The 26,963-nt window shown below is 45.1% G+C and overlaps 1 protein-coding gene across 14 annotated transcripts in view; it reads left to right on the top strand.

The window, feature by feature from the left end:
- chd9 (chromodomain helicase DNA binding protein 9) overlaps window positions 1-26,963 on the top strand; it is a 140,631-nt gene that overhangs the window by 49,116 nt on the left and 64,552 nt on the right. The gene's annotated exons all lie outside the window — the stretch shown is intronic.

Here is a 26,963-nt window from a genome sequence, read left to right as displayed (position 1 = left end):
CGTGCAGGCAGGCTGGGAGTCAGGAAGACTGGCAAGCTGAGAGGCAGAAAGACGTACAGGCAAGCTGAGAGGCAGGAAGACATGCAGGCAAGCTGGGAGGCAGGGAGACATGCAGGCAAGCTGGGAGGCAGGGAGACGTGCAGGCAAGCTGGGAGGCAGGGAGACGTGCAGGCAAGCTGGGAGGCAGGGAGACGTGCAGCCAGGCTTGGAGACAGGAAGACGTGCAGGCAGGGTGGGAGTCAGGAAGACTGGCAAGCTGACTGGCTGGGAGGCAGAAAGACATGCAGGCAAGCTGGGAGGCAGGAAGACATGCAGGCAAGCTGGGAGGCAGAAAGACATACAGGCAAGCTGGGAGGCAGGAAGACATGCAGGCAAGCTGGGAGGCTGGGAGGCAGGAAGACATGCAGGCAAGCTGGGAGGCAGGGAGACATGCAGGCAAGCTGGGAGGCAGGGAGACATGCAGGCAAGCTGGGAGGCAGGAAGACATGCAGGCAAGCTGGGAGGCAGGAAGACATACAGGCAAGCTGGGAGGCAGGAAGGCAAGCTGGGAGGCAGGAAGACATGCAGGCAAGCTGGGAGGCAGGGAGACATGCAGGCAAGCTGGGAGGCAGGGAGACATGCAGGCAAGTTGGGAGGCAGGGAGACATGCAGGCAAGCTGGGAGGCAGGGAGACATGCAGGCAAGCTGGGAGGCAGGGAGACATGCAGGCAAGCTGGGAGGCAGGGAGACATGCAGGCAAGCTGGGAGGCAGGGAGGAGGAATGTGTATATTGTCACTCAGGTCATCACCAGGGCGGTTATGGAAGCTGTGAAATGAACCAACCAGGGATAGAGAGAGACACTAGTTTCATATTCTCATTAAGCGAGCAGGGCTGAGAACAACATAATGGCCGACTATATTGTCTCCCTGCCTGCTTCCTTGCTTCATGATTAATGATTATATGAGCTCGGTTGCTGCATGTGGAAATGGCAGTAACAGATAATGGATTTTGCTCTGTTTGTGAGAGATAGCGTGTTGCAGATGTTAATGAGGGAGAATAGACATCTGTCAGGAGGGTTGGGCTGAACCGGGTCTGTATGATTCATACTCAGGAAACCCAATGGGCCTGATGTTGAACACTAGAGATGGAGGTTTGAAATAATTTCACTATTAGAATAGTATCATGAATGTTTGTCAGATATTCATTATTATTATTATATATATATATTTTTTAAAGTTTTTAACCTGAGTACTGCTGCGCGAGGGAGAGAGGCTGGTGCTCTATAGCTGCAGCTGCAGAGGGGGCGGTGTTTGTGAAATGGGAGTGAGCAGACGGACTGAAAGAAAGAGACGTCAAGGCGCCAACTAAGTTACAGCCAAGACTAGCTAACTTGTAGCAGCCACAATGATATTTATCATCCCATATAACAGTGCCGGTCTTGACTGGAGTAGCCTAGAGAAGCTAGCTAGCTGGGCTAATTGAGGCCACATGCTGTGCTTTCTCTCCAACCCCATTCAGATCAAACAACAGCCTACATATCTGTTGGTTGCTCCTTGTAGCCTACTACTTCCCATTTGCTAAATTTTAATTCTGTCATTTGTATTCCATCTTGCATTGCATTAGTGAACTCACTCCACTTGCTACACATTGAGCCTATATGCCGCTTTGATTGGCCAACATAAACAACAAATCAAATCAAAATGAAATCACATTTTAAACAACAGGTGTAGACTAACAGTGAAATGCTTACTTACGGGCTCTTCCTAACAATGCAGGATAAAAAAATAAATATAATATTTAATAAATACACAATGACCAATTATAGCTTGGCTATATACATGGGGTACCAGTACCGAGTCTGTGCAGGTGTATGAGGAAATTGAGGTAAATATGTACATATAGGTAGGGTTAAAGTGACTATGCAACAGGATAGATAACAGACAGTAGCAGCAGGGACTGTGATGAGTGTGTAAGTGTTTGTGTGGCGACAATGTGCCTGTGTATGTATACGTGTTGTGTGAGTAAGTGTGTGTGTTCATGTGTATGTGTTGGAGTGTCAGTGTGAATGTGTGGGTAGAGTCCAGTGTGTGTGTACAGAGTCAAAAAGAGTTAGTGCAAAGAGGGTCAATGTAGATAGTCTGGGTAACTATTTAGCACTCTAATGGCTTGGGGGTAGAAGCTGTTCAGGAATGTTTTGGTCCCAGACTTAGCACTCCACTACCGTTTGCCGTGCGGTAGCAGAGGGAACAGAACTGGGGTGGCTGGGTCTTTGACAATTTCTTGGGCCTTCCTCTGACACCACCTGGTATAGAGGTCCTGGGTGGCAGGGAGTTCGACCCTAGTGATGTACTGGGCCGTTAGCACTACCCTATGTAGTGCTTTGCGGTCGTATGCCAAGCAGTTGCCATAGCAAGAGGTGATGCAGCTTGTCGAGATGCTCTCAATTGTACAGCTGTAGAACGTTTTGAGGATCTGATGGCCCATGCCAACTCTTTTCAGCGTCCTGAGGGAAGAGGCGTTGTCTTGCCTTCTTCATGACAGTGTTGGTGTGGGTCCTTAGAGATGTTGACACAAAGGAACTTCAAGCTCTCGACCCACTCCACTACAGCCCCGTTGATGTGAATGGGAGTGTTCGGCCTTCAGTTTTCTGTAGTCCACAATAAGCTCCTTTGTCTTACCCGCATTGAGGGAGAGGTTGTTGTCCTGGCACCACACTGCCAGGTCTCTGACCTCCTAAATATAGGCTGTCTCATCGTCATTGGTGATCAGGCCAGCAGTTGTGTCATCGGCAAATTTAATGATGGTGTTGGAGTCGTGTGTGGCCACACAGTCGTGTGAACAGAAGGGAACTAAGCACGCACCCCTGAGGGTCCCCGTGTTGAGGGTCAGCATGGCGGATGTGTTGTTGCCTACCCTCATGCTTTCTCTGAATAAGCGTTGTTGTACAATTTGACACTGCATTTCAAACAGTCAGCAATAATCTAATTCAGGGATTGTGAAGTTATACTTAGGCTAAATGTAAGCCTTCCACAACCATAAGACCCAATAATAATTTAATTATTTTATCAAAATAGTTTAACCTGCTTTTTTTTGTTGCAATAATCAATGATCTGGCTTTCAAGTCCGTCTATGAAAAGGCAATTTTTTTGTTACAAGTTTAACCATGACTAATGCACATTCACTAATAACGACTAACTTCTTGTAGCAGGCTTTAGGCTATAGATAATTAACACAGGTCTCATCAACAATCTCTCAAGTCCACGTGTTAGTGAATTGTTAGTGAATTGTTATGAGCACACCCTTCTGTCTCCAACTGTTTAAACAGCATGTTAGGCTGTCCACTTTATTCAGATGTTGAAATCAAGTGGTCTACCTTAATTCTCAGAATGAGATTGAGTTGACAGTGCTATATATAATTGTGTTTTATGCTTATTGCACATATATAAAACACAGACTAGACAGCTAGTATAACAGTCTGGCTAAAATGCTGCTTGCTAGCTGTACCCCGACAAACTGAGCATACATTTTCAAAATGTACCAAGGAAGTGAAGCTACAGTATTAGCATTTAAACCCACAATATTTGTTGTATCGCTGGAAGCTGACTTAGGCCTATTTATTTGAACTTTTCCCTATTCTCATATTGAAAGGTGTTATTTATTTGTCATGTTTGAGATTATTACTAACATCACTAAGTTAGTAATATGCCCTAGCCTTATTTTATATGATATAACCTAACCTATTTTTACACAATGTAGAACTTGTAAAGCAAAGGTCTGATTTGTGAAACTAGGCTAAACACAGAATTAAACCTAGCCTTTCCACTATTGTTTCAATGCTTCTTTCATGAAGCTTGTTACGTCATACATTCCAACCATTTTGAAATATCCAAGTATATCAAAGCTCCTTACTCTTTCTTTTAACATGTAGCGTCATCTCTTACATACCTTAGTCTAAATTCATTATAGTTAAGTGTTTTGGCCTGTACATAATGTTGCTAAATGAAAAACACATTTAGTCCTGTCCTGCATCTAAAGAATGAACTTCCTTCAGTACAGGTTGATCCATCCCAGAGTTCCTCAGTCTCCACTCTGACTTGTAGGATTGTGCTAGTGATGCTATCAGACAGTCCCAAAGCCTTCCTCCCCAAGTGTCTGATTTACAGTAGTGTCTGTGGAGATCTGTCCAGAGCAGGGAGAGCAGAGAGGGGCTGACACCCCAGTGCCAGGCCATACACTAGAAAACCAGGCATGGACTCTGTCCGCTATCGGGAGGGATGGTCACTGTAGGGATGTTGTCTCAATGCAGAGGTGTGAAGAGGATGTTTTACTATGACCGACCCCTCTCGCAAGGCTTTTGCCTTTGTTTATATGTGTGTGTGTGTGTGTGTGTGTGTTGAAGACTGTTGTTCTACAGTGTGGTCTATATGAAAGGATGTTTTCGTTGCTTTGAGTGGGTTGGCACAGTAGCATAGCATGTGTTTGTATGTTTGTGTCCTCTGTTCTGTCGTCGTTGCTACGTACCTGTAGGCCTATATGTTATGTGGTGAGTTTGTGTTTGTGCTTTCTGTTGTCGCTGTATGCCAATGTGGCTAGTGTACATGTGTGTGCCAGTGCAGTGTGTGTGTGTGAGGTGCGGTGCAGTACAGTGTGAGGGATCATCTTCGTGCAGGGTAATGAAGACAGCAGGAGTACATGGTGCTCTGGGGAGGTTTCATGCAGACAGAGGAACCACAGTGTGTGTGTTCTGCCCTCCCAGGGTCTTCTCATGTAATATTAACGCTCAGCCTTCTCCCTGTCAGCACCCGCACCGCTGCAGAGGCACTTACCTTCCACAACAGTGCCTCTGCTGTGTGTGTGTGTGTGTGTGTGTGTGTGTGTGTGTGGTGTGTGTGATGTGTGTGTGTGTGTGCGCGTAATTGTTTCTAGATGTGTTCTTGAATGTGTGTGTTTAAATGGTAGTTATACAGTATAATATAAGGGTGTATGTACGTGATTGTGTGGGACCGTGTGTGTGTGTGAGTATAATCCACAACATATGCGTGTGTGTGTCTGTGTGCATGCATATGTGGCTACATGTTTCTCTGCCATGTGAATAGCATGCTTGTCTGAGTGGGGGGTTGGGACTGAGCTAATAGTATTATCTGGCTGGCTGTAGGAGCCTGCAGGGGGGAGTAGCCTGTGTCTGTAAGACCACCCCAGCACAATGATTGTTAAGGTGTCAGCATGCTTCAGCAAGGCTGGCTTCTAGCTGAACTCGGCTAGCTGAACAGAACGAGTGTGCTCACATACTCCCTTAAAAGACCTTCGGTTGAAAAACAAGAAAAAAACGCAATAGTACTGTTTGTCCATTTTGAGATGCCGTAGCCAGTATACACTTCCTGAAAATAGTATTAAACTAAGATAACTCATGACATCTGTCATTAATTTAGACGTTTTTGCAGAGGAGATAGATCTTAGTCACACAGTCTAACTAAGATGTTTGGTGCAGTATTTCTCCAGTAATTTTACATCTAACTAAGATGTTTGTTGCAGTATTTCTCCAGTAATTTGACATCTAACTAAGATGTTTGGTGCAGTAATTCTCCAGTAATTTTACATCTAACTAAGATGTTTGGTGCAGTATTTCTCCAGTAATTTGACATCTAACTACGATGTTTGGTGCAGTATTTCTCCAGTAATTTGACATCTAACTAAGATGTTTGGTGCAGTATTTCTCCAGTAATTTGACATCCAACTAAGATGTTTGGTGCAGTATTTCTCCAGTAATTTGACATCTAACTAATATGTTTGGTGCAGTATTTCTCCAGTAATTTGACATCTAACTAAGATGTTTGGTGCAGTATTTCTCCAGTAATTTGACATCTAACTAAGATGCTTGGTGCAGTATTTCTCCAGTATTTTTTTTGGTATGTAAACAAGTTGTCTCTTAATTGAAGAGTCTACTGTTGACCAATCATTGACGAAGGGGCATAGATTTCAGCCACCGACTTCAGCTTGCCTCAAGAAAAAATGTAATGTGCATAAACAGCCGAAAAACCCTTGCCGAAGACTTCCGGCGCCGACAGAGATGGCCGCCTCGCTTCGCGTTCCTAGGAAACTATGCAGTGTTTTGTTTTTTTACGTGTTATTTCTTACATTAGTACACCAGGTCATCTTAGGTTTCATTACATACAGTCGAGAAGAACTACTGAATATAAGATCAGCGTCAACTCACCATCAGTACGACCAATAATATGTTTTTCGCGACGCGGATCCTGTGTTCTGCCTTTCACCCAGGACAACGGAATGAATCCCATGCAGCGACCCAAAAAAACGACTCCGAAAAAGAGGGAAACGAGGCGGTCTTCTGGTCAGACTCCGGAGACGGGCACATCGTGCACCACTCCCTAGCATTCTTCTCGCCAATGTCCAGTCTCTTGACAACAAGGTTGATGAAATCCGAGCAAGGGTAGCATTCCAGAGGGACATCAGAGACTGTAACGTTCTTTGCTTCACGGAAACATGGCTCACTGGAGAGACGCTATCGGAGGCGGTGCTGCCAGCGGGTTTCTCCACGCATCGCGCCGACAGAAACAAACATCTTTCTGGTAAGAAGAGGGGCGGGGGCGTATGCCTTATGGCTAACGAGACATGGTGTGATGAAAGAAACATACAGGAACTCAAATCCTTCTGTTCACCTGATTTAGAATTCCTCACAATCAAATGTAGACCGCATTATCTACCAAGAGAATTCTCTTTGATTATAATCACAGCCGTATATATCCCCCCCCAAGCAGACACATCGATGGCTCTGAACGAACTTTATTTGACTCTTTGCAAACTGGAATCCATTTATCCGGAGGCTGCATTCATTGTAGCTGGGGATTTTAACAAAGCTAATCTGAAAACAAGACTCCCTAAATTTTATCAGCATATCGATTGCGCAACCAGGGGTAGAAAAACCTTGGATCATTGTTACTCTAACTTCCGCGACGCATATAAGGCCCTGCCCCGCCCTCCTTTCGGAAAAGCTGACCACGACTCCATTTTGTTGATCCCTGCCTACAGACAGAAACTAAAACAAGAGGCTCCCACGCTGAGGTCTGTCCAACGCTGGTCCGACCAAGCTGACTCCACACTCCAAGACTGCTTCCATCACGTGGACTGGGACATGTTTCGTATTGTGTCAGATAACAATATTGACGAATACGCTGATTCGGTGTGCGAGTTCATTAGAACGTGCGTTGAAGATGTCGTTCCCATAGCAACGATTAAAACATTCCCTAACCAGAAACCGTGGATTGATGGCAGCATTCGCGTGAAACTGAAAGCGCGAACCACTGCTTTTAATCAGGGCAAGGTGACTGGTAACATGACCGAATACAAACAGTGCAGCTATTCCCTCCGCAAGGCTATCAAACAAGCTAAGCGTCAGTACAGAGACAAAGTAGAATCTCAATTCAACGGCTCAGACACAAGAGGCATGTGGCAGGGTCTACAGTCAATCACGGACTACAAGAAGAAATCCAGCCCAGTCACGGACCAGGATGTCCTGCTCCCAGGCAGACTAAATAACTTTTTTGCCCGCTTTGAGGACAATACAGTGCCACTGACACGGCCTGCAATGAAAACATGCGGACTCTCCTTCACTGCAGCCGAGGTGAGTAGGACATTTAAACGTGTTAACCCTCGCAAGGCTGCAGGCCCAGACGGCATCCCCAGCCGCGCCCTCAGAGCATGCGCAGACCAGCTGGCCGGTGTGTTTACAGACATATTCGATAAATCCCTATACAAGTCTGCTGTTCCCACATGCTTCAAGAGGGCCACCATTGTTCCTGTTCCCAAGAAAGCTAAGGTAACTGAGCTAAACGACTACCGCCCCGTAGCACTCACTTCCGTCATCATGAAGTGCTTTGAGAGACTAGTCAAGGACCATATCACCTCCACCCTACCCGACACCCTAGACCCACTCCAATTTGCTTACCGCCCAAATAGGTCCACAGACGATGCAATCTCAACCACACTGCACACTGCCCTAACCCATCTGGACAAGAGGAATACCTATGTGAGAATGCTGTTCATCGACTACAGCTCGGCATTCAACACCAAACACCATAGTACCCTCCAAGCTCGTCATCAAGCTCGAGACCCTGGGTCTCGACCCCGCCCTGTGCAACTGGGTACTGGACTTGCTCACGGGCCGCCCCCAGGTGGTGAGGGTAGGCAACAACATCTCCACCCCGCTGATCCTCAACACTGGGGCCCCACAAGGGTGCGTTCTGAGCCCTCTCCTGTACTCCCTGTTCACCCACGACTGCGTGGCCACGCACGCCTCCAACTCAATCATCAAGTTTGCGGACGACACAACAGTGGTAGGCTTGATTACCAACAGGAAAATCAGGAAAATAACCTCACACTCAACGTCAACAAAACTAAGGAGATGATTGTGGACTTCAGGAAACAGCAGAGGGAACACCCCCCTATCCACATCGATGGAACAGTAGTGGAGAGGGTAGCAAGTTTTAAGTTCCTCGGCATACACATCACAGACAAACTGAATTGGTCCACTCACACAGACAGCATCGTGAAGAAGGCGCAGCAGCGCCTCTTCAACCTCAGGAGGCTGAAGAAATTCGGCTTGTCACCAAAAGCACTCACAAACTTCTACAGATGCACAATCGAGAGCATCCTGGCGGGCTGTATCATCGCCTGGTACGGCAACTGCTCCGCCCACAACCGTAAGGCTCTCCAGAGGGTAGTGAGGTCTGCACAACGCATCACCGGGGGAAAACTACCTGCCCTCCAGGACACCTACACCACCCGATGTTACAGGAAGGCCATAAAGATCATCAAGGACATCAACCACCCGAGCCACTGCCTGTTCACCCCGCTATCATCCAGAAGGCGAGGTCAGTACAGGTGCATCAAAGCTGGGACCGAGAGACTGAAAAACAGCTTCTATCTCAAGGCCATCAGACTGTTAAACAGCCACCACTAACATTGAGTGGCTGCTGCCAACACACTGACACTGACACTGACTCAACCCCAGCCACTTTAATAATGGGAATTGATGGGAAATGATGTAAATATATCACTAGCCACTTTAAACAATGCTACCTTATATAATGTTACTTACCCTACATTATTCATCTCATATGCATACGTACAGTGCCTTGCGAAAATATTCGGCCCCCTTGAACTTTGCGACCTTTTGCCACATTTCAGGTTTCAAACATAAACATATAAAACTGTATTTTTTTGTGAAGAATCAACAAGTGGGACACAATCATGAAGTGGAACGACATTTATTGGATATTTCAAACTTTTTTAACAAATCAAAATCTGAAAAATTGGGTGTGCAAAATTATTCAGCCCCTTTAAGTTAATACTTTGTAGCGCCACCTTTTGCTGCGATTACAGCTGTAAGTCGCTTGGGGTATGTCTCTATCAGTTTTGCACATCGAGAGACTGAAATGTTTTCCCATTCCTCCTTGCAAAACAGCTCGAGCTCAGTGAGGTTGGATGGAGAGCATTTGTGAACAGCAGTTTTCAGTTCTTTCCACAGATTCTCGATTGGATTCAGGTCTGGACTTTGACTTGGCCATTCTAACACCTGGATATGTTTATTTTTGAACCATTCCATTGTAGATTTTGCTTTATGTTTTGGATCATTGTCTTGTTGGAAGACAAATCTCCGTCCCAGTCTCAGGTCTTTTGCAGACTCCATCAGGTTTTCTTCCAGAATGGTCCTGTATTTGGCTCCACCCATCTTCCCATCAATTTTAACCATCTTCCCTGTCCCTGTTGAAGAAAAGCAGGCCCAAACCATGATGCTGCCACCACCATGTTTGACAGTGGGGATGGTGTGGTCAGCTGTGTTGCTTTTACGCCAAACATAACGTTTTGCATTGTTGCCAAAAAGTTCAATTTTGGTTTCATCTGACCAGAGCACCTTCTTCCACATGTTTGGTGTGTCTCCCAGGTGGCTTGTGGCAAACTTTAAACGACACTTTTTATGGATATCTTTAAGAAATGGCTTTCTTCTTGCCACTCTTCCATAAAGGCCAGATTTGTGCAATATACGACTGATTGTTGTCCTATGGACAGAGTCTCCCACCTCAGCTGTAGATCTCTGCAGTTCATCCAGAGTGATCATGGGCCTCTTGGCTGCATCTCTGATCAGTCTTCTCCTTGTATGAGCTGAACGTTTAGAGGGACGGCCAGGTCTTGGTAGATTTGCAGTGGTCTGATACTCCTTCCATTTCAATATTATCGCTTGCACAGTGCTCCTTGGGATGTTTAAAGCTTGGGAAATCTTTTTGATCCAAATCCGGCTTTAAACTTCTTCACAACAGTATCTCGGACCTGCCTGGTGTGTTCCTTGTTCTTCATGATGCTCTCTGCACTTTTGACGGACCTCTGAGACTATCACAGTGCAGGTGCATTTTTACGGAGACTTGATTACTCACAGGTGGATTGTATTTATCATCATTAGTCATTTAGGTCAACATTGGATCATTCAGAGATCCTCACTGAACTTCTGGAGAGAGTTTGCTGCACTGAAAGTAAAGGGGCTGAATAATTTTGCACACCCAATTTTTCAGTTTTTGATTTGTTAAAAAAGTTTGAAATATCCAATAAATGTCGTTCCACTTCATGATTGTGTCCCACTTGTTGTTGATTCTTCACAAAAAAATACAGTTTTATATCTTTATGTTTGAAGCCTGAAATGTGGCAAAAGGTCGCAAAGTTCAAGGGGGCCGAATACTTTCGCAAGGCACTGTATATACTGTACTCTATATCATCGACTGCATCCTTATGTAATACATGTATCACTAGCCACTTTAACTATGCCACTTTGTTTACATACTCACTTCATGTATATACTGTACTCGATACCATCTACTGTATCCTGCCTATGCTGCTCTGTACCATCATTCATTCATATATCCTTATGTACATATTCTTTATCCCCTTACACTGTGTATAAGACAGTAGTTTTGGAATTGTTAGTTAGATTACTTGTTGGTTATTACTGCATTGTCGGAACTAGAAGCACAAGCATTTCGCTACACTCGCATTAACATCTGCTAACCATGTGTATGTGACAAATAAAATGTGATTTGATTTGAAAAACAAACATAAACATCACAAAATGTTGTCGTAATATATGCACAAACTGTTCCGAACTGTTTCGGATGGGAAGCATGCGGACGCCTTTAGACATGGGTTTGGGACCAGAGGACAAGGTGAAGGAGGGGTTTGGGACCAGAGGACAAGGTGGGGGAGGGGTATGGGACCCGAGGACAGGGTGAGGGAGGGGTATGGGACCAGAGAACAAGGTGGGGGAGGGGTATGGGACCAGAGGACAGGGTAAGGGAGGGGTATGGAACTAGAGGACAAGGTGAGGGAGGGGTATGGGACCAAAGGACAGGGTGAGGGAGCGGTATGGGACCCGAGGACAGGGTGAGGGAGGGGTATGGGACCAGAGGACAGGGTGAGCGAGGGGTATGGGACCCAAGGACAGGGTGAGGGAGGGTTATGGAACCAGAGGACAGGGTGAGGGAGGGGTATGGGACCAGAGAACAAGGTGAGGGAGGGGGATAGGACTAGAGGACAAGGTGAGGGAGGGGTATGGGACCAGAGGACAAGGTGAGGGAGGGGTATGGGACCAGAGGACAGGGGAGGGGTATGGGACCAAAGGACAGGGTGAGGGAGGGGTATGGGACCAGAGAACAAGGTGAGGGAGGGGTATGGGACCAGAGGACAGGGTGAGGGAGGGGTATGGGACCAGAGGACAAGGTGAGGGAGGGGTATGGGACCAGAGGACAGGGTGGGGAGGGGTATGGGACCAAAGGACAGGGTGAGGGAGGGGTATGGGACCAGAGAACAAGGTGAGGGAGGGGTATGGGACCAGAGGACAGGGTGAGGGAGGGGTATGGGACCAGAGGACAAGGTGAGGGAGGGGTATGGGACCAGAGGACAGGGTGGGGAGGGGTATGGGACCAGAGGACAGGGTGAGCGAGGGGTATGGGACCCAAGGACAGGGTGAGGGAGGGTTATGGAACCAGAGGACAGGGTGAGGGAGGGGTATGGGACCAGAGAACAAGGTGAGGGAGGGGGATAGGACTAGAGGACAAGGTGAGGGAGGGGTATGGGACCAGAGGACAAGGTGAGGGAGGGGTATGGGACCAGAGGACAGGGGAGGGGTATGGGACCAAAGGACAGGGTGAGGGAGGGGTATGGGACCAGAGAACAAGGTGAGGGAGGGGTATGGGACCAGAGGACAGGGTGAGGGAGGGGTATGGGACCAGAGGACAAGGTGAGGGAGGGGTATGGGACCAGAGGACAGGGTGGGGAGGGGTATGGGACCAAAGGACAGGGTGAGGGAGGGGTATGGGACCAGAGAACAAGGTGAGGGAGGGGTATGGGACCAGAGGACAGGGTGGGGAGGGGTATGGGACTAGAGGACAGGGTGAGGGAGGGGTATGGGACTAGAGGACACGGTGAGGGAGGGGACTGACTGAACCCCCCCCCCCCCCCCCCCCCTAGAGGACAGGGTAAGGGAGGGGTATGGAACTAGAGGACAAGGTGAGGGAGGGGTATGGGACCAAAGGACAGGGTGAGGGAGCGGTATGGGACCCGAGGACAGGGTGAGGGAGGGGTATGGGACCAGAGGACAGGGTGAGCGAGGGGTATGGGACCCAAGGACAGGGTGAGGGAGGGTTATGGAACCAGAGGACAGGGTGAGGGAGGGGTATGGGACCAGAGAACAAGGTGAGGGAGGGGGATAGGACTAGAGGACAAGGTGAGGGAGGGGTATGGGACCAGAGGACAAGGTGAGGGAGGGGTATGGGACCAGAGGACAGGGGAGGGGTATGGGACCAAAGGACAGGGTGAGGGAGGGGTATGGGACCAGAGAACAAGGTGAGGGAGGGGTATGGGACCAGAGGACAGGGTGAGGGAGGGGTATGGGACCAGAGGACAAGGTGAGGGAGGGGTATGGGACCAGAGGACAGGGTGGGGAGGGGTATGGGACCAAAGGACAGGGTGAGGGAGGGGTATGGGACCAGAGAACAAGGTGAGGGAGGGGTATGGGACCAGAGGACAGGGTGGGGAGGGGTATGGGACTAGAGGACAGGGTGAGGGAGGGGTATGGGACTAGAGGACACGGTGAGGGAGGGGACTGACTGAACCCCCCCCCCCCCCCCAGTCAGTCTCCATGTGCAGTGTTACACAAGGGTCAGTAAAATGGGGGTGGGGGTGGGGAGGGGGGTGCAGGGAGGGGATGGAGGGTAGGTAGGGAGGGGATGGAGGGTGGGTAGGTAGGTAGGTAGGGAGGGGATGGAGGGTACGAAGGGGATGGAGGGTAGGTAGGGAAGGGATGGAGGGTAGGGAGGATATGGAGGGTAGGTAGGGAGGGGATGGATGGTAGGGAGGGTAGGTAGGTAGGTGATGGAGGGTAGTTAGGGGATGGAGGGTAGTAAGGTGATGGAGTGATAGGGAGGGGATAGGAAGGAGGCTAGAGGGGATGGAGGGATAGGGAGGGGATGGAGGGATAGGGAGGGGATGGAGGGTAGGGAGGGGATGGAGGGGAAAGCCTCAAATCAAATGTCCTGAGTGGGTTACAGCTAGAAGTCAGGGTTGCCTGATCACACACTAGTTTCTGAAATTGCATGGTGTTTTTATAGCTACCTACCTGGTGAAAAACAAGCTCATCAGGAGATGAAACCATTATTGTAAAGCACCTTCCTCTTTATTCCTATTCTCCTCTCCTCCTCCCTCCCTCTCTCCCTAGTACATTTTTCTAAATATTCCTCCCCAGTTTTGGTTTCTTCCTAACATGCTGGGGGCTGTTAGCAGAAAGCTTCCTCCGTGTGTGTGTGTGTGTGTGTGTGCATGTGTGCAGGGCAGCAGGCGTGATCTGAATGTGCTGATACTACACTGTTGTCTACTGTGAAACATCTAACAAAATGGTGCAAGTGAGATCAATTACAATATAAAATGGGGGTTTAGAGTAGGCCTATAGACTACAGTAGAGTCAGTGTAGAGCGGGTTGGGTTCATATCTCCATGCCTGCCTGCCACGCAGCATAGTCTTCCTATCTAATCCTCTTCACTCACACTCTGATTAAAAAATCCCAAAGCTGTTTTCTTAATTAAGTGTTTTTTATAATCCTTTGTGTGTGTGCATGCGTGTGTGCGTGCGTGTGTGTGTGGGCATGCTAATGTTGTGTGTGTGTGTGAATGCTTTTTCTTGTGTGTATGCGTGCGTGTGTATGTGTGTGCGTGTTTTGTCAATATGTTAGTGTGTGTGTGAGCTCATATGTCGACTGCATGCAGAACAAAGCATAAATCCGTTGTGCAGGTTCCTGCACTCTGCTGATATTTTCCATCACCAAGCTGTGTGTGTGTGTGAGTGTTGGAGAGGGGGAAGATTACACGGCCATTCATAAGGAGGGGGATTTTCTCACGGAGCCCAGGCAGCACAGGGCCTGCAGCACCACTGTCACTGTAATCCCCTCAGGATAGGTTCCACTGTGTTACACGCACACACACACACACAACACACATTCTACACACTCCATCCGCTGCCGGAGGTTCATTCATCTCAGTCCATCTACAAACACGTAGCCTTTTAGCTATACAGTTGTAATGTTGTACCCTGAAAGGGGGAATATGAGAACTGATTCACACTGACACGTAGCATCAGTGACTGTTCAGTCAGTTCTAATGACCAATGACATAAAATCATCAACTCTTTACTAGAGGTCGACCGATTATGATTTTTCAACACCGATACCGATTATTGGAAGACTAAAAAAGCCGATACCGATTAATCGTCCAATTTTTATTTATTCTATTTGTTATAATGACAATTACAACAATTTTTTTTTACCTTTATTTAACCAGGCAAGTCAGTTAAGAACAAATTCTTATTTTCAATGACGGTTAACTGCCTGTTCAGGGGCAGAACGACAGATTTGTACCTTGTCAGCTCGGGGATTTGAACTTGCAACCTTTCGGTTACTAGTCCAACACTAACCACTAGGCTACACTGCCGCCCCTGAATGAACACTTATTTTAACTTAATATAAGACATCAATAAAATCAATTTAGCCTTAAGTAAATAATGAAACATGTTCAATTTGGTTGAAATAATGCAAAAACAAAGTGTTGGAGAAGAAAGTAAAAGTGCAATATGTGCTATGTAAGAAAGCTAATGTTTCAGTTCCTTGCTCAGAACATGAGAACATATGAAAGTGTGTGTGTGTGTGTGTGAATAATGTATGTTTATGGTGTATACCAGGGGTACTCAACTCTTACCCTACGAAGTCCGGAGCCTGATGGTTTTCTGTTCTACCTGATAATGAATTGCACACACTTGGTGTCCCAGGTCTACATCAGTCCCTGTTTAGAAGGGAACAATGAAAAAAATGCAGTGGAACTGGCTTCGACATCCAGAGTTGAGTTTGAGGGCTGTATATGAAGGGACCTGATCTGAGCCATAATGGAGACTAGGCATCTACCACCCCACTATCAGATTAGAGGAGAAATGGAGCCTATGTTTTTTGTCCACCCTTTGGTTCTGAAATCACCATAACCCACTAATTAACTTGTAATTTATGCAGATTAAGTGTTTGAGCTAGTAATCTATCAATATTCATTGTTTACAAATTAGCAATGACATTGCTAATGAATATATAGCACAACTTTGGATTTCACCCCATCTCAAATTTGAATGTTTTGGACCATTTGAAAGTTTTTAGTTTGCTTCTTTTCTCCTCCCGCTTTGGCATGCAGTGCGCCTCACAAAAGTGATTCCTCGTTATGAAATTGTCAACTTTATTCTGTATATAAAATACACTGACTGTTTAAAGCAAAACTACCAAAACTATTGCTGATGGTGAACCTGAACAATACAAATAAAATCAATTGTCAGCCGGTATAGCCAGATGAGTGTTGTTTCCAGTAGCTTACTTTTATTCCAGTAAAACACAGTTTTCAACAGCGCATAGGTAGCAAATTACATAGGTTGTCACTCAACTAATAAAGCCTAATATCACGCAAGACATTTTAGCATTTGAATACTGAAGGTGCCGGGCAGATGTGCAAGAACAGGAACATGCCGCCTAACTTGCAGTGCGCAGTTTGACTAGGCTACTGACATTCCCTAGGGTTGTTTGGAATGCAAAATGACTTGTAGATTAATAACTGTCACCACAGTTGCATGCTTAGTTCCACACTGAAGGAGACGACGCATCAGTTGTCACAAAATATTAGGTGTTTTTGCAAGGTAGAAAGGAAGTAATATGAGCAAAAAATGTAAGTGAATCGGTGATTCGTAATGTTTGAATTGATTTTCTGACTGATGCGTGTTATATGTGGATCGGTTTGGGCTACACCGACCAATGATGTCCTATCTTAAACATTTGAATCAAGTACGATGTGTATCGATGAATCGTTACACCCCTAATGAGTATAGATTTTCTCAGGGTACCCTACGTGGGGCCCCGACCCCAAGTGGGGCCCCGACCCCAAGTTTGGGAACCACCATAGTAATCTCTCGCTCTGCTTGCTTCCTCTCTCTCTCTCTCTCATCTGCTTCCTCCTGCATGCATTTCAGGCTGCCTCAGCCTCTCCTCTGAGTACCACATCACTGTCTGTCTAAGTAGCCTACTCTCTGTACAGCAAAGTTAATATGAGAACTTAGTAGCCTATTTAGGTAGGCTCCTTTTAACGTTCGCTTCTTACTTCATCCTTCTAGCTGGGTAAGTAACACTATCCAGAGCCCTTCAACGTTACTGCAATAGAAGTCTCTGCTGGCATCTAGCCACCTGACTGACTGAGCGACTATTTATCAGTCGGGCACTCATTCTCCCAGAGTCTGTTTTTGCATCTCGCAAACACACTGTCAGCAGTGTCTCTCGTTGCCCATTTGAGCCGACTCTGAGCTGGGGTAGTTTGTTTCACATCTCACGCCGTCGGGCCTGTGCCGAGAGAGGGTGGAGTTAGCCGTTTGAGAAAGTGGTGAATAATGCTGTTCAAAAGGCAAACCAGGGAGGAAAATCAGGAGGAGGGGAACATAACAAACAAACCACTGTTCATGATTCCACTCGTTCGCAAAGAGGCAGGCGCGATTAGAACTCAGTCAGATCAAGAATATAATCATTGTGATCTTTGAGGTGATGGCAGCAGATGAATGGCACAACAATGGGCCTCAAGACGATCCTGCAGGTGAAGAAGCTGGATGTGGAGGTCCTGGGGTGGTGGGGTTACACGTGGTCTGCGGTTGTGAGGCTGGTTGGACGTACCGCCAACTTCTCTAAAACAATGTTGAAGGCGATTTATGGTAGAGAAATTAACATTAAATTCTCTGACAATAGCTCTCGTGGACATTCCTACTAGATGGCATTGTGTTGTGTGACAAAACTGCACATTTTAGAGTGGCCTTTTATTGTCACCAGCACAAGGTGCACCTGTATAATGATCGTGCCTTTTAATCAGCTTCTTGATATGCCACACCTGTCAGGTGGATGGATTATCTTGGCAAAGAGAAATGCTCACTAACAGGGATGTAAACATTTGAGAGAAATAAGCTTTTTGTGCGTATGGAACCTTTTCTGTGATCTTTTATTTCAGCTCAATGATACATGGGACCAACACTTTACATGTTGAGGACCTCTGTGTCTTGTTATGTAGGTACTGCCCTGGCTACAGTGAACTTGGGGGTAACACTGGCACCTTGTGTAGGCTGGTCTGTCCCAAGTTCTCATTCCTCATGGGGGACCCTGGAACACGTCAGTGTGCCCTCGGCCTACAAAATACTGTCACACTGTTCTCCCTCCAAACACACAGAATGGTGGGTGGTGTGCCAACTAGGACAGGGCAGTGCTGGGGGGCTGAGCATGGAGAGGAGAATGCTGGGTTATTAGGCATCAGGCAGGATGAGGATCTGCTCATGGGAGCCAAACGGGGCCACTGCCAGAACTAGAAGTACAGCTCTCTCTGGGAATCACTGTAACACTCCATCAGACTATCTAGCCTATCTGCTGGAGTGAAGGCCAAACTCACCTACCATAGAGGGGACAGCTGGACTTGAAAGGAGAAGGACATGTAGAGAGAAAGAAGATGAGAGATGGCACCGCTGTAGTTAAGTATTGGGTGCCTGATTGGTGCTTGTGTGGTTTCAGTAATAGTGCTATTGGTCTGTTATTTACTCTATGTGCATGTGTTGGTGCGTCCCTGTGTATGTATCAACTGCAATACCTATGAAACGTCTGTAGTGGTGGTATTAGTAGTAAACTGTGGGTGGGAATGTATAAAGCCAGTCTGTGGTCTTGGTTGGGTTCTGAGGCTGTAAAGCCTGTGTGATGTTGGATGTGCTCCACATGTGTATCTGCGTCACGCCTCCTCCGTTCCTCCTCGTCCTCCCATCATGCTCTCTGTTTTTCCCTCTAAGGGCTTGCTAAACCTCCGTTACACATTCCAACAACAATGACGCACATCACAGCTGCCAACCCGTAGGATGCTTCCTCCTAGGGCTGGGCGGAATACCGTATTTTATGATATACCGGTATTGATGCAGGGACCGGTTTGGGTTTTTACTTGACCTTTTTACCGCTATTTGAATAGTTGGTTTGTTAAATGTGATACGCCATGTGTAATGTCAATTTTTATAGTTTACTTTGCTACTTGAGTCATCTCTCTCCGCTCTTTCTCACTGTGGCACTTTCCACACAGACCTAGCCACGCCCCCTGTCACTCAAGGAGCGCATTTGATGTTCCTCAACTACGAGACACTTGCGTTCCTTCGGCATGGTCAATGCAGCACATGCAACAATGTTGATGACAACAATGATGTTTCACTTTGCTTCTTAATATAAATCCACCAGCGATCTATAATGACACTATTAGTTTGTGTTTCTTACATAAGCAAACAGCTAGTTTGTCTTTTCTTAGCAAGTTGCCCTAAATCTTGTGAGATGCTAATTGTTAGACATTAATGCTAATAGCTAGCTAGCTAATAAACGTACTGAGTAAGCGCAAACGTAGCTAGCTAATACAGCCTAATAATACCAGTGATGGTGTAGAGCTAAATCAGCATGTTTTTTGTGCAACAGTGTCTTCTAAATCAAATCAAATTTTATTTGTCACATACACATGGTTAGCAGATGTTAATGTGAGTGTAGCGAATTGCTTGTGCTTCTAGTTCCGACAATGCAGTAATAACCAACGAGTAATCTAACCTAACAATTTCACAACAACTACATTATACACACAAGTGTCAAGGAATGAAGAATATGTACATAAAAATATATGAATGAGTGATGGTACAGAACGGCATAGGCAAGATGCAGTAGATGGTATCGAGTACAGTATATACATATGAGATGAACAGCATTCTCACATAGGTATTCCTCTTGTCCAGATGGGTTAGGGCAGTGTGCAGTGTGGTTGTGATTGTGTCGTCTGTGGACCTATTGGGGCGGTAAGCAAATTGTAGTGGGTCTAGGGTGTCAGGTAGGGTGGAGGTGATATGGTCCTTGACTAGTCTCTCAAAGCACTTCATGATGACGGAAGTGAGTGCTACGGGGCGGTAGTCGTTTAGCTCAGTTACCTTAGCTTTCTTGGGAACAGGAACAATGGTGGCCCTCTTGAAGCATGTGGGGACAGCAGACTGGGATAAGGATTGATTGAATATGTCCGTAAACACACCAGGAGGCTGGTCTGCGCATGCTCTGAGGACGCGGCTGGGGATACCGTCTGAGCCTGCAGCCTTGTGAGGGTTAACACGTTTAAATGTTTTACTCACGTTGGCCGCAGTGAAGGAGAGTCCGCAGGTTTTCGTAGTGGGCCGTGTCAGTGGCACTGTATTGTCCTCAAAGCGGGCAAAGAAGTTGTTTAGTCTGTCTGGGAGCAAGACATCCTGGTCCGTGTCGGGGCTGGTTTTCTTTTTGTATTCCGTGATTGACTGTAGATCCTGCCACATACCTCTTGTGTCTGAGCCGTTGAATTGCGACTCTACTTTGTCTCTATACTGACGCTTAGCTTGTTTGATTGCCTTGCGGAGGGAATAGCTACACTGTTTGTATACGGTTATGTTTCCGGTCACCTTGCCCTGATTAAAAGCAGTGGTTTGCGCTGTCGCGTGAATGCTGCCATCAATCCACGGTTTCTGGTTTGGGAATGTTTTAATAGTTACTGTGGGTACGACATCGCCGATGCACTTGCTAATAAACTCGCTCACCGAATCAGCGTATTCGTCAATGTTGTTGTTTGACACAATGCTTAACATATCCCAGTCCACGTGATCGAAGCAATCTTGAAGGGTGGAATCAGATTGGTCGGACCAGCGTTGAACAGACCTGAGCGCGGGAGTTTCCTGTTTTAGTCTCTGTCTATAGGCAACAAAATTGAGTCGTGATCAGCTTTTCTGAAGGGAGGGCGGGGGAGGACCTTATATCCATTGCGGAAGTTAGAATAACAATGATCCAGGGTTTTACCAGCCCTGGTTGCACAATCGATATGCTGATAGAATTTAGGGAGTGTTGTTTTCAGATTGGCTTTGTAAAAATCCCCAGGTACAATGAATGCAGCCTCAGGATATGTGGTTTCCAGTTTACATAGAGTCAAATGAAGTTCGTTCAGGGCCAACGATGTGTCTCTCCATATGTGGCTGTGATTATAATCAAAGAGAATTCTCTTGGTAGATAATGGGGTCGACATTTGATTGTGAGGAATTCAGTCAGGTGAACCAAAGGACTTGAGTTCCTGTATGTTGTTATGATCACACCACGTCTCGTTAATCATAAGGCATACCCCCTGCCCTTCTTCTTACCAGAAAGATGCTTGTTTCTGTCGGTGCGATGCGTGAAGAATACAGCTGGCTGTACTGACTCCGATAGCGTGTCTCGAGTTAGACATGTTTCCCTGAAGCAAAAAATCGTTAGTCTCTTATGTCTCTCTGGAATGCTACCCTTGCTCGGATTTCATCTACCTTGTTGTCAAGAGACTGGACATTGGTGAGTAGTATGCTGGTGAGCCAAGTACAATGTGCCCGTCTCTGGAGCATGACCAGAAGACCGCTTCGTCTCCCTCTTTTACGACGTCGTTGTTTTGGGATCCGATCCATTGTCCTGAGTGGTGGGCAAAACAGAGTATCCACTTCGGAAAAGTCATATTCCTCGTCGTAATGATGGTGAGTTTACGTTGCTCTTATTTCCAATAGTTCCTCCCGACCGTATGTAATAAAACCTAAGATTACCGGGGGTACCAATGTAAGAAATAACACGTAAAAAAACAGAATACTGCATAGTTTCCTTGGAACGCGACGCGAGGCGGCCATCTCTTTTGGCGCCGGAAGTCATTAAATCAGAGGGATATGCAATGCAAGAATATGTTAGCTACATGAAGTAGCGTAAGAGAGAACACGCAATGTAGCCAAAGCTTATAGGGTCCCCTAGGAAACACATATCAACACTTTAGTTCCTACTCTGTCACAGTAACTCCTCCCTGGCATTTTAATTTGTTGTCATATCAAACAACACTGTATTCAAAGTTCCCACTATTTTATTCTAACTATAGAATTAGAATAGTCATTATATTCCCATGAATCAAATCGCAATTGCAACATTTGGTTAAAAAGAAGTCCTAGATTATTTGCGGGAATTATCTTAATTGAGCAGTGGTGTAAAGTACTTAAGTAGTACTAAAAGTATTTTTACTTAAGTAGTTTTGTTTTGGTATCTGTACTTATTTTTTTTATTTTTGACTACTTTTACTTTTACTTCACTACATTCCTAAAGAAAATACTGTACTTTTTACTCTAAACATTTTCGCTGACAGCTAAAAGTACTCGTTTCATTATGAATGCTTAGCAGGACAGTAAAATGGTCCAATTCACGCACTTGTCAAGAGAACATCCCTGGTCATCTATTGCCTCTGATCTGGAGGACTCACTAAACACAAATGCTTTGTTTGTAAATTATGTGTGGAGTGTGCCCCTTGCTATCCATAAAGAAAAAAGAAAATGGTGGCATCTGGTTTGCTTAATTTAAGCTTTATGAAATTATTCACTTTTACTTTTGATACTTAAGTACATTTTATCAGTAACATTTACTATTGATACTTGAGTACATTTAAAACCAAATACTTTTAGACTTTTACTCAAGTAGTATTTTACTGGGTGACTTTCGCTTTTACTTACATTTTCTATTAACGTATCTTTACTTTTACTCAAGTATGACAATTGTGTACTTTTTCCACCACTGCAATTGAGTGCAGGAAATGCAGAAATGATAAAAGTGCTGAAATTTGTTTTGGTTGAAGTTGAATTGAACAGTATAAAACAATCAGAATGGAGAAAGACTCATTGAAATCACATAGAATGTGTGTTGCCACCCTAGGCTCACTCACTACTCATAAAGCAACTTTTATTATTAAAAAACAAAAAATACTGTCATACCGTCCAATTTGTTTTAAATACCGTGAAATAATATTTTGGCCAAATCGTTTCCAGCCCTACTTCCTCCCCCTCTCTCAAATCAACGATTTCACAGTAAAGTAAACTGAAGAAGTGTCACTAATTTCACAGTTTAGTAATCCTGTTGTTTTGCTATAGTCCAGTACGCTCTTGACAGTCACCAGTATGTAATAGCCTCGTTAGGTTAAGATAAAGCAAGTGCGTCTTGCTAAGGATGGGTTAGCTCACAACATCACGAAAACCATGTGCACGCTTCAATGGGGCAGAAGGCCTTGTGTTGTGATTCTGGATGGCCAGATTAGAGGTCGACCGATTTTATGATTTTTCAACGCCGATACCAATTATTGGAAGACCAAAAAAAAGCTGATACCGATTAATCTGCCCACATTTTTTTTATTCATTTTATTTATTTGTAATATGACAATTACAACAATACTGAATGAACACTTATTTTAACTTAATATAATACATTAGTAAAATCAATTTAGCCTCAAATAAATAATGAAACGTTCAATTTGGATTTTCATTTTGGCAAAACAAAAATTACCCATTTGAAACTGCCTATTTCTCAGGCCCAGAAACTAGAATATGCATATAATTGTCAGATTAGGATAGAAAACACTCTAACGTTTCCAAAACTGTCAAAATATTGTCTGTGAGTAAAACAGAACTGATATTGCAGGCGAAAACCGGAGGAAAATCAAACCAGGAAGTGCTGTTTTTCCTGAAAGCTCTCTGTTCCATTGGATGCCTTGCCTCCATTTAAAGGGATATCAACCTGATTCCTTTGCATATGGCTTCCTGAAGGTGTCAACAGTCTTTAGACATAGTTTCAGGCTTTGATTTTGAAAAATGAGCGAGAAAGATAACATTGCGTCAGTGGATAGCTGGGCGTTCGCAGAGTTTTGCTTGCGCAACAGAGTGGGGCAGCCATTGTCTCTCCCTCTCCTATTGAAAAAGCGACAGTCCCGGTTGATATATTATCGATTATATATTTTAAAAACAACCTGAGGATTGATTATAAAAAAAAACGTTTGACATGTTTCTGTGGACATTACGGATACTATTTGGAATTTTCTTCTGCAATGTCGTGACTGCTCGAGCCTGTGGATTTCTGAACGTTACGTTAGCGCCAAACAAATGGAGGTATTTTGGATATAAAAATAATATTTTTGGAATAAAAGGAACATTTATTGTGTAACTGGGAGTCTCGTGAGTGCAAACATCCGAAGATCATCAAAGGTAAGCGATTTAATCTATTGCTTTTCTGACTTTCGTGACCAATCTACTTGGCTGCTAGGTGTTTGTAATATTTTGTCTACTGAGAGAGGTGTTCTTACATAAACGCTTGTTATGCTTTCGCCGAAAAGCTGTATTGAAATCTGACACGCCAGGTGGATTAACAACAAGCTAAGCTTTGTTTTGCTATATTGCACTTGTGATTTCATGAAAATTAAATATTTTTAGTAATTTAATTTGAATTTGGCGGCTGCAATTCAGCGGGTGTTGATGAAAATGATCCCGCTAACGGGATGGGTGCGTCAAGAAGTTAAATAATGCAAAAACAAAGTGATGGAGAAGAAAGTAAAAGTGCCATATGTGCCATGTAAGAAAGCTAACGTTTAAGTTCCTTGCTCAGAACATGAGAACATATGAAAGCTGGTGGTTCCTTTTAACATGAGTCTTCAAAATTCCCAGATAAGAAGTTTTAGGTTGTAGTTATTATAGGAATTATAGGACTATTTCTCTCTATACCATTTGTATTTCATATACCTTTGACTATTGGATGTTCTTATAGGCACTTTAGTATTGCCAGTGTAACAGTATAGCTTCCGTCCCTCTCCTCGCTCCTACCTGGGCTCGAACCAGGAACACATCGACAACAGCCACCCTCGAAGCAACGTTACCCATGCAGATCAAGGGGAACAACCACTCCAAGTCTCAGAGCGAGTGACGTTTGAAACGCTATTAGCGCGCACCCCGCTAACTTTCACACAAGTCATAAACAGCGCAATGCTTGAAGCACAGGGAAGAGCTGCTGTCAAACGCACGAAAGTGCTGTTTGAATGAATGCTTACGAGCCTGCTGGTGCCTACCACCGCTCAGTCAGACTGCTATCAAATCATAGACTTAGTTATGACATAATAACACACAGAAATACGAGTCTTAGGTCATTAATATGGTCGAATACGGAAACTATCATCTCGAAAACAAGACGTTTATTCTTTCAGTGAAATACGGAACCGTTCCGTATTTTATCTAACGGGTGGCATCCATAAGTCTAAATATTCCTTTTACATTGCACAACCTTCAATGTTATGTCATAATTACATAAAATTCTGGCAAATTAGGCGGCCCAAACTGTTGCATATACACGGACTCTGTGTGCAATGAACGCAAGAGAAGTGACACAATTTCACCTGGTTAATATTGCCTGCTAACCTGGATTTCTTTTAGCAAAATATGCATGTTTAAAAATATATACTTCTGTGTATTGATTTTAAGAAAGGCATTGATGTTTATGGTTAGGTACACATTGGAGCAACGACAGTCCTTTTTCGCGAATACGCACCGCATCGATTGTATGCAACTAGGGCACGCTAGATAAACTAGTAATATCATCAACCAAATGTAGTTAACTAGTGACTATAATTGATTGATTGATTGTTTTTTATAAGATAAGTTTAATGCTAGCTAGTAACTTACCTTGGCTTACTGCATTCGCGTAACAGGCAGGCAATGTAATCAGGTGGTTAGAGCGTTGGACGAGTTAACTCTAAGGTTGCAAGATTGACTCTCCGAGCTGACAAGGTAAAAATCTCCCCGAGCTGACCCCCGAGCTGACAAGGCAGTTAACCCACCATTCCTAGGCCATCATTGAAAATAAGAATGGGTTCTTAATTGACTTGCCTAGTTAAATAAAGATTAAATAAGGGGGGGGGGAATAATTAAATAAAAAATCGGCCTAATTGGTGTCCAAAAATACCGATTTCCGATTGTTATGTAAACTTGAAGTCGGCCCGAATTAATCGATTAATCCATTCCGATTAATCGGTCGACCTCTAGGCTAGATAGCTAGCAACAATGAAAAGAAACTGCCATGTGGGGAATCGTTGATGACTCGTTTCAGCTAGTTTCATCTTGTTCTTGATACCATGTCTTGTTTGGACTGATTTTATATCGCTGCTAAAATTAGCTAGCTAGCTAGCTAACTCACATCAGTAACAATGTATTTGAGAGACAACACGTGCTCTTTGTGCAAATTTATTTATGTTTTCAATAAACATTGGAAATGAAATGTAGTTACGTGTTGTCAACAATCTAAGCCAACCCTGTCTGTTTTGCCCCATAGTCGCGCACGCGTTGGTTTTGTTGCTAAACAACCAACATGTCTATAGGAGAGAATATAGTATGGACTACTGTTTGATGATAGGAGATGAAACTGCTGGATTTCTCTATTTCAGTCCTGCCTGTGTGTGGGAGAACATTCTGTTGTTTCCATATTTCATGGACTGGTTAATATTAGAGCGGTCTTGTTGCCGTTTCATGTTCTCCTCAGCTGCTCATTGCGTAGCAGAGTAGAGCATTTGCTCCATTGCCACTCATAGGAAGTGATGTCACATCAACCGCCCACGCTGCCAACTATACTCCCTGGGGCACGTTGCCAGGCAACCCCAAAGTGTCATTGTGGATAGGATTATGGAAGTGTAATATCATCCGGAGGAGTAAAGTGAGAAAGATAGCTTTAGTCCCTACAACAACACAACATGTTCAAGGAGACCATGAAAGCTCTAGTATTGGCAGACAGTGGGAGAAACGTTCAGCCTCCTACAAACCTGTGTGTGTGTGTGTGTGTGTGTGTGTGTGTGTGTGTGTGTGTGTGTGTGTGTGTGTGTGTGTGTGTGTGTGTGTACACATAAATGCATGGTTATTTGTATAGATAACTGTGTGTGCTGTGTGGTTGTGTGTATGTTTCGTGCCTTCTCTCTAGCACCCTCTCTCTCCCTTTGTCTCCATCTAAACCATCACAGCCAATATCAGTCCTGATTTAGTGGGAAATGTCCAGAGGGGATAGTGTATCCTAGACCTAGCATAGTGTGTGTCCTATCCTAGACCTAGCATAGTGTGTCCTATCCTAGACCTAGCATAGTGTGTGTCCTATCCTAGACCTAGCCTGACGTGTGGCCGAGAACCAGTGTGAGGCCGAGGCCAGCTTAGTGTGACTGAGACAGGCTAGGCTGTGGTAATGGCTGTAAGCACTAGGCAGGATGAATGCCTGCCTGGCTGGTTGAATGACTGGCTCGAGGACTGACTTGCTGGCTGGTTTTCCTGGTTCCACTATACTGTATTGGAGCATGGGCCCAGAAGGAGTCTTCAATCGCTTAACTAGAGACAGGCTAGCACTGTCACAGCACATACAGTACCCTCTGTAATTATTAGGACAGTGAAGCATTTCTTCTTTGGCTCTATACTCCAGTTTGGATTTGAAATCGAACAATGACAACGAGGTTGAAGTGCA

Source organism: Oncorhynchus mykiss, chromosome 6 (genome assembly GCF_057628025.1).
Source record: "Oncorhynchus mykiss isolate SJ-2025 chromosome 6, ASM5762802v1, whole genome shotgun sequence".
NCBI classification, from domain to species: Eukaryota; Metazoa; Chordata; class Actinopteri; order Salmoniformes; family Salmonidae; genus Oncorhynchus; species Oncorhynchus mykiss.
The sequence above is the reverse complement of the archived record's forward strand: the minus strand, read 5'-3'. Positions and strand labels throughout refer to the sequence as shown.